This window comes from Thamnophis sirtalis, unplaced genomic scaffold, assembly GCF_051295495.1.
Source record: "Thamnophis sirtalis isolate CommonGarterSnake01/CBP01778 unplaced genomic scaffold, rThaSir2_p1.2 scaffold_8, whole genome shotgun sequence".
Taxonomy (NCBI): Eukaryota; Metazoa; Chordata; class Lepidosauria; order Squamata; family Natricidae; genus Thamnophis; species Thamnophis sirtalis.
Window position 1 is genome coordinate 19397285 of NW_028261388.1, and position 9478 is coordinate 19406762.

Here is a 9478-nt window from a genome sequence, read left to right on the forward strand (position 1 = left end):
GAAATGTCTGAAAGCAAACACCCAAGCCCAAGGAGTATTAAGAAGTCCTCAATTTTAATCTAGCCTAGCTGCCTTTCCAAAGCCTCCCAAACTGACTGTGCCAGCCAGGTAGTTTCCATTAAGTGTTTTGATAGATGCTATAATAAGCATTAAGGGCCGTAATGTTCCTTCCAATTATCTAGCAAGTGGAATATCTGCAGAGAGTATTTCCTCTTATTTGGTAATTTAAAAGTATATTAGCTGGTTCTTTTTATCCAAAGCAAATGCCTTCTCTCTCCCTCTGGCAACTAAGGAATAGTCAAGTTTCCATTTGCTTTTGAAAACAGATGAGCAGAGAAGCTTAAACAGGGAGAAGCCGCAGCTGTATTTGAAATATATTATTCAGTATTGTTTCCAAGAGCTGAATCAGGGTTTTCTCCACCATTTCCAGCTATTTTGCACTTGAAAGATAGTTTAATGGGAAAGAGCCCAAGAACTGTAATAAACTCTACGTTATCCTCTGAATTCAGCCAGAGAAAGCCCTTATTTTCCTATGTGCAAAATAAGAAACTCTATATAAGCAAGCAGGGTGATGAGTGATGAATATCTGGGTGATGAATATCTGCAGTTTTCATTGAAGAATGACCTTTGAAGATTTTTATAGCCAGCAGATGTAAGACAAAACTATCCCACTGTTTCCTGATGTAAATGAATTGTATCATATGCCCTATATCAGTGTTGGCAAAACTTTTCGGCACCGAGTGCTTAAACGGGAGCACGTATTCAAGAGGGGGAGTGCCAGAAACTAGAAGAGCAACTCCCTGGTGCGCATGCATGGGCCGGGAAGCTTCTGGTTTCTGGTATGTGCATGCACGCTGGTCACCTGGTCTTCCAGTTTCTGGCGTGCATGCCAGAAGATCAGCTGGCTGGCGCACACGTGTGTGCTGGAACCCAGAAGAGCAACAAGCAACAGCGGGCATGCCTGGAGAGATGGCTCTGTGTGCCACTTCCAGCACGCATGCCATAGGTGCGCCATCACTGCCAGGGGTGGGTTCCTGCCAGTTCTAACCTCTTCTATAGAAGAGGTTCCACAAATCTACAATGCCGTTTAGAACCGGTTCCAGCTCCCTCCCCCCGCCCGTCCGCACATCATCAAGATGAAGAGCGAGAAGAGGAATTCTGGGAGTTCAAGTCCACAAGTCTTAAAGCTGTCAAGTTTGAACACCCCTGGGGGTTTTTTTCTAAAGGGTTAGGGGTGCAAGGGTCTTATAACTTGAGAGTTTTAAGACTTGCATGCTTCAAATGCCAGAGTTTCTGAGCCAACATTTTGCTTGCTAAGCAAGAGCGTTGTTAAGTGAGTTTCACCACATTTTACAAGTTGGCCATGCCCACCCAATCACATGGCTAGCAAGCCACTCCCACCTGGTCACATGGCTGGCAGGCCACTCCCACCCAGTCACATGGCTGGCAAGCCACTCTGACAAAGCAAGCCACATCTACAGAAGGGGTTCTAAAAAATTTTGAAACCCACCACTGATCACAGCCCTATATTTTACACCACAGACAATCAAGACAAAGGGCGGTCTTGGGAAATTGCTCTTTTCTTGTTATTAGCACAGTGGCTACAAAGCCACACTTGGCCTTTTGTTGCATTAACAAAGGCACTAAGAGCCATAGTTGCAAAGCAGAGGATGCTTCATTGTATTAGGAGGCTGTCGCATCAGCCTCAGAAGAAGGACATTAAAAACAACAGCAATAGCAATACATTATCAACAGGACAAATTATGCTGTGCAGAGGATAAGGGAACTCCCTGTACCCCGAGGAAACTGTACAGGGGTGGAGTTCCAGCAGAGCCTACTGCCTGTTTGCTCAGGGGCCCATCACACACGTGCATGCATTTGATGTGCGCTTGCATGCACATGCGCAGTACAACTAAAATTGCTCTGTGCATGCGCAGAAGCAAAAACAAAGATGGTAGCGCTTAGGGCACCACTGGGAGAACTGGTTCAGGGGTATGGCAGGCCTGGGTCACTGCCGGTTTGGAGCGACCCAAACCGCCAAGCTACTACCAGTTTGGCTGAACCGGTCCGAACCGGTAGGAACCCACCACTGAAACTATACCTTTAAATTTTAACATTCGATATAGACCAAAGTGATGTCTATAGTTGTGAGTAGGATAAGAGATGCCTGCAGAGAGCATTTTTTTTAAAAAGTCAAGATGGTGGCCATGCTTGCATGACCAAAGGCAACCTCCCTTTTATAGAGCTGTGGTGGCAGTGGTTAGAATGCAGTACTGCAGTCTACTTCTGCTGACTGCCGGCAATTTGCCTGCAATTTGATAATTCAAATCTCACCAACTCTCACCTCTCTCAAGGTTGATGCAGCCTTCCATCCTTCTGAGGTTAGTAAATTGAGGACCCAGATGGTTGGGGGCTAATACGCTGACTCTGTAAACCACTTAGAGAGGGCTGTAAAAGCACTGTGAAGCGGTAGATAAATCTTTTATAGCGCTGTAATAGCAGTGGTTAGAATGCAGTACTGCAGTCTACTTCTGCTGACTGCCGGCTGCCTGCAATTTGATAATTCAAATCTCACCAACTCTCACCTCTCTCAGGGTTGATGCAGCCTTCTGAGGTTAGTAAATTGAGGACCCAGATGGTTGGGGGCTAATATGCTGACTCTGTAAACCACTTAGAGAGGGCTGTAAAAGCACTGTGAAGCGGTAGATAAGTCTAAGTGCTATTGCTACATGCAATACCTATAAAGGCAAGGGTTTGATCACGCAGATGCAACCACCCCAAGATAGGGCTGCATGTGTATCAGGGTGGATTTTGGACAGGGGAGAGTGGTTGGATGCAAGTTTTTAAAAGTTTAAGTGGTATTTTCTTTCCTAAACAGAGAAATAGAATAACCAAGCCCCCCCAAAAAACAAACAAAAATGAATTTAATCCCAAGTTTCCTGCCAGCTTCACTGTGACCACAAATATGTCAAATTTCAACCCCGCAGTCTGAACAATGGGGTTCCAACTATTCAACCCCATATGTCCCAGATTCTGTATGCATTTTTAAATTAGCCCATTTGAAGCCCTCATCATCATCATCGGTCTGATGCAGAGCACATTGGGCAGCCAGTGTTTTCCAGCGGTTTCGATCATTTGTAGCATCTTCAGCATCGTCTCAAGGAACACTAAAATCTTAAGATCTTCCTTAAATGTTTGCTGCAAAACTTTTTTCCCTAGTTCGCGATGCTTTGCCCAATTAAAGGTGACAAACTCAAGAGTTTTAGGAATATTAGGTTATTTTAAGACTTAGATTGCGGCTTTTATATGCTTCCTACCCCAAATGGTGAGAAGCCTTATGACAATGTGAGCAATAATGTCAGCAGGATTTCAGTTGCCATGCTTTCTCGATTACAACAGTTGCTTTGTGGTCGTGATGGAGAACCTATGTGCCACAGGTGGCAGCAAAGCCATAACTGCCAGCATGTGAGCTGTCAGCTCTAGTGTGCATGTGTGTGCTGGCCACTGATTTTGGCCTTCTGGGGGACTGGGGAGGCTGTTTTCGCCCTCCCTAGGCTTCAGGAAAGCCTCTGTAGCCTGGGAAGGGCAAAAAACAAGCCCAACAGGTGAATCGGAAGTTCAAAAACAATCCAATTGTGGCTTCTGGAGAGCCAGGGGAGGTCGTTTTCACTGTCCACAGGCTCCAGAAAAGCCTCCGGAGTATGGGGAGGGTGAAAAATGGGTCCAGCCCTCCCCAGGCTCCGGAAGCTTTCCTGAAGCCTGTGGGGGTGAAAACGGCCTCCTCCCCTGGACGAAATACCAAGCTCAGCTTGGAGGCGAATAGTGCAGCGCATGTGAAGGGAGCGTGGGAGAGGAGTTGTGCACACATGCACATGTGGAAGCCCTCTTATTGGTGCTGGCACGTACGTACACTATTGCATGCACACCAGAGGTAGGTTCCTACCAGTTCGCACCTATTCGGTAGAACCGGTTCGTCAAATCTACCGAACCGGTTAGAAGAGGTTCTACCAGTGGACCCAGAAAGCAGGCCACACCTACAGAAGAGGTTCCAAAAATTTTTGAAACCCACCACTGGTCCTTGGATATGATTATTCTACACTATCATGCTCATATTTATAAAACTCAGTGCCTCTGTGAAAGGTAAGGATGACTACTGCGTTTGTGGTGCAATCAGAACATTGCGTGTGTTGAAGTTGTTTTAACGCAAACCAAAGATGCCTTTTAAAAAACAAGTTTACATCATATTCTTACGCATGCCAGTGCTGTGTGTGAGGTAATTTAAGGTGGTTCTGACAAGTGTCATCGGCATCTTCATATCCGGTCACATGGGCGGCAAGCCACTCCCACCAGTCACATGGGCAGCAAGCCACTCCCACAAAGGAGGCCACACGCACAGAGTAGGTTAGAACAATTTTTGAAACCCACCACTGATGCACACCCTCACATTTTTGGCACCCAACAACAAAAAGGTTATTGGATAGCAATAGCAATAGCAGTTAGACTTATATACCGCTTCATAGGGCTTTTAGCCCTCTCTAAGCAGTTTACAGAGTCAGCATATTGCCCCCAACAATCCGGGTCCTCATTTTACCTACCTCGGAAGGATGGAAGGCTGAGTCAACCCTGAGCCAGTGAGATTTGAACAGCCGAACTGCCGAACTAGCAGTCAGCTGAAGTAGCCTGCAGTACTGCACTCTAACCACTGCGCCACCTCGGCTCATCCCCAAAATTCAGACAAGCTGACACAGAAAGCCATGAAGACTTTGCTTTTCCCACGGGTACTGGGGCTGTAACGTGTGGCCATGGGTGATATCCTTATAAAATGTTTATAAAAGAGCCCCAACATGAATATTTTAATATCTTTTTCTTTAATATCTATTTCCTATGCAGAGTTTCATTGTACATGGACAGCCACATGCATTTTAGGAATGAAGGAATGAAGGAAGGGCTGAGATTTGAGGCAAGTGGAGAAAGAAAGAACCTGAGGTTTTAATTATGCATGCTTAGACTTGATGATAGGGCAGAAGGTTAAAGGGATGAAGGTTTTAGCTGAAGGCTTAGCAAGAATTATGGTTTGAAGAAAGCAAGTATTGAAAATAAATTTTGAGAGGCAATTTCAATAATTAGAAGCAACAGGAAACAAGTCATGGGATTGTTTTACAGGATGGATTCCATATATCTTCATTTTTTTAGCCTCCTTCCTCTCTAAAGAAAGTTGGCAATGAATATACTAGATTGGTAATGAAAACAAGGCTGTACATTAAAGCATATAAACAGCACACATTCTGGCCACATTCAAATGTCCCTACCTTGTTTTACTGAAACCCAAGTGCCAAGGGTATTGCACAAAAATCAAGGCTATTAAAAACAAGAAATCCCTTATTAATTTAAAGAGAATTGCTATTCAAGACATTAAAATGTGTTCTTTTGTACAAGAAATAAACAATTAGATATAATTACACACCATTTAAGAACATTGTTTTTCAAGTCTTCTGAAAAAAACAGCATGAATGGCAATTCTCATATTCCACTGGAAAATAAATTCTCCAGCCCCACTGTGGACAATGTTCTATTTCAAAGGTCAGCCATATGGACCACTGCTTCTGGAGACGAGCATCCCCAGATGAATCTAGTCTTTAGTTTCCTAAACCAGGAAACCTTGGACTAAATAGTTTAGTCCAATAATTTAGTCCAAGAAGAAACAGTTTCACCAGCTTTGGAACAAAGCACAATCTTAAAGAAACTTCCAACTGTGGCTACCTAAAATTTGAAGGTATGATTCAATGTAAATGTATGTAAAGGCAAAGGTGAAGAGCAAGAAAAGCTGATTTATATCTTGACATAAGAAACTAGGATATACTTGTCTCTACTCTCTGGATCAATTGAGACAGAGATAGAGTGTGGTAGTTTGTTCTAGTGGTTAAGGCACCAGGTTAGAAAGTGGAGACCATGAGTTCAAGTCAGGGGTGGGCTTCAAAAATTTCAGCAATGGATTGTTTGCGTGGTTGCTAAGTGGGTATGGCCATGGTGGGTGTGGCCTAGTCAGCTTCCTGCATCATGGTGGGGGAGCGTTTTTGCCCTCCCCAGGCTCCAGAGGCTTTCCTCGAGCCTCTGGGAGAGCAAAAACTGCCTCCTCTGGGCTTCAGAGGCCCTCTGGAGGCTGGAAACGGGCCTTCTGACACTTCTGGGTGGCCCATTCCCCCCCAAGCCTCTATGCAGGCCCTGCACTTACCTCACATCTAAAGACTCCTGGATGGAGACTCCTGAGTGTGGCGGGGAGGGGTGGGCGGGGCCAACCAACAGTGGGATTTGGATGTTCTCTGAACCAGCCATAATGTTAGCTATAGATTCTCCCAAACCTAGGCAAACCCATAGCAATCCACACCTGGTGCAACTCCAATTTCACTGTGAAAGCCATTGGATCACTTTGAACCAGTCACTCTCTCTGGTAAGGTTGTTGTTGTGGGGAAAATAGGTAGAGAAAGTTGTGTTGAATGTATTTGTTACCTTGAGTTATTTGCAAAAATAATAATGGTGTCAGCGTTCCAAATATCATCCAAAATTAAATCAGAGTTCAAGGCAAAGCTTTCCTCAAAATTCCATTTTATTAAGAGAAACATGTTGGCACATCTGTGGAAAACCCGAATCTGAAAACTTCCTGGGTTTTCCACCCAGTTGAAAGTTCATGATCTTACCCACAAACCCACAAGTCCATCACATGGCCCAGTCTTCCACAGCCACACTGGCATTTCCACCCATCTAATTCCAGTCAAGCTCAGAGGTGTAGAGACAAAAGACGACCTTGGGCTTCTAGAAAGGATTTTTATTTTATTTTGACAACACATTCTACTCCTTACTATTCCCTCTCCCAATTCCCCACTAATGAAAAAGCATAGTGAAATAATAGAGAGTGTAGCAGGCCAAAGATCCTAAAAGGAATTGGCTGCAGGCCTGACAAATGGCAAGATACAAATAAAACAAATTGCTATTTGACTCCTTCCTTCTTTGGTGGTAGCGGAAGAAAGCAACAACACCTGAGTTTTATATGATTTGGGGAGAGGGCTGTAATGTGCTAAAGTCTTCAAAGGAAGGGTAAAAAACAGCAACCTGAAACTCTAATATATACATGGACAATGGACCATGGCCAGAAGATGTGTGGGCTTTTTGGAGAGTAGAAGGAAGAAGACCTGGATGGAGAAAGGCATGTCCTATTATCAAAGTGATGCAGGAAAAATATTGTCTTTTCTTTCCATTGAATAAGAACGAAATATGGAATCTGTTTTAATATTGCATTACATTTTTGTGTGGCTCCTCATCTCCAAATGGCAGGAAATTGTAATTTCACTGTACAGTCAAAGGGTCCGTGGAGAAATAAAACACAGCATTACAGATGTTTCAGGAACCTCTTGTTGTCCACCGCTTGCCTAAACCAGCCAAAAAAGAACCTTTTGAAATATACATCTAGGTTCTGCCTATTTTTCCTCAATTTGGTGGTAGTGTTGCTCTGAAAACAGTTATTATAGACCAGTATTTTAGTCATTGTTTTTCTGACTGTTGCTGTTCTAATCACATGGACCATGTTCAGAAAGATTTTCAGTGGCAAATTATCATGGGAGAAAAGATGGACTCTCATGGGATCAGTCTGAATTCTGTTTAGAGGAAGCCAAAACATTCTTGAATTAATCCCTGCTTAACTGGGTGTTGACTTTTAGACAGGCTATGTTCTGATCATTTCGTTTCCTTCTTACCTTTTTTATTGTCTCTTTTGAATGCTGGGTAATTATGGTTTATCTCTGTTTGTCTATTGATGGCTGGTTTTTCTAAATGCCAAATTTCCATTTTTGGATTTAGCTTAGTCCGGTTTCACAGTTGGAACTTTGGTTGAGTTGAGAGACCGCCTACTGCCAATTACCTCCACTAGACCAATAAGATCCCACAGACTAGGCCTCCTCCGAATTCCATCAGCCGGCCGGTGTCGACTGGCAACTACCCGGAGGAGAGCCTTCTCTGTGGCTGCTCCGACCCTCTGGAACGAACTCCCCGTGGAGATCCATACCCTCACCACCCTCCAAACCTTCCGCATAGCCCTCAAAACCTGGCTGTTCCGACAGGCCTGGGACTAAAGACTTGCAGCCCCACTTCGAATGGTATGACTGTTGTGCTTTTTTAACTGTGTATGGTCTTCATGTTTTGTAACTTTGTCTGTTTTCCCCTCCCTTGAGTTGTGAGCCGCCCTGAGTCCCCTGCGGGGAAAAGGGCGGCATACAAATAAAGTAAAATGAAATGAAAATGAAATGAGTCTAATCATGTATTGTGAGATTAAGGCCTTTTCATCGTATCTTCTGTTTGTGTTCAAGGATGCACTTTGCCAAGCTGTTCATATTTTATTGTGTCAATTGCAGTCTTTATACTGTATGTTGTAGATAAAGGTAAAGATAAAGATTTCCCCTGTCCAATTGTGTCCAACTCTAGAGGGAAGTGCTCATCTCAGTTTCTCAGCTGAGGAAGCCAGCATTATCCAAAGACATTGCCATGGTCAGGTGGCCAGCATAACCATAAGCCAAGGCACACAGAATACTGTTACCTTCCCACTGAAGTGGTACCTTTTTATCTGCTTGCAAAGACATTTCTGAATTGTATTTATTTGGTTATCTAATTTGTATCCTGTCTTTAAATCGTATCTGGCCTATAAATCGTAATAAATGTCTTAAAATGTCTTAAATGTCTTTAATATTTTTACAAATAACTCAAATAACTGACTGAGAGGATAAACTACCTTGTTATAAAGAACTTCTTCTAAAAATGGCTCATACTTCCAAAGCTAGAAGTTATATAGCAGAGAAAACCATCAAGGAGAGTGAAATAATATTTCTTCCTTGCAATTTAAAAATCCAAGGTGCTTTTCTTTTTACTGCAATATTAGGGTCAAGCTGGGTAGTTACAGGGCATTGTTTTGCTGAGTGTGTATCTATTATCATGGAGAAACTCTACGTGGTCACCAGAGTTTGAAAATAGCACATAATCAATAAATGTGCATATAACAAATAACAGATATAGAAGGAAACAGGATTGGGATACAAAATAAGGAGTCTTTGACTCTTTGACCCAGCTGTCTTCTCAAGAAGCATCAGGTGCATAACTGGTGGAATACATTATTCACAGATCCAACATTATTCATAGTTTAACAACTGGAGCCGCATGTGGCTCTTTCATCCCTCTGCTGTGGCTCCCCGTCACCAGTTGGCTCCACAATTTATAGGACTTTCGCTTAGGCATTTTGCCTTGGCATCTTTCAGTCTCAAAAGACCATGGTATCGTGCTCTGGAGAGTGGTAATGCTGGAGTGTCCTCTCCAGAGCACGAGGCCTGGGTACATTAATATGGAAGATACTGTTACCCAAGCAGCAGATCCCCCCTTTTCACTTCGCTGAAATAGTCCAATGGAACAGCAGAGCCAATACAATTGGCTCCAGCTGCAT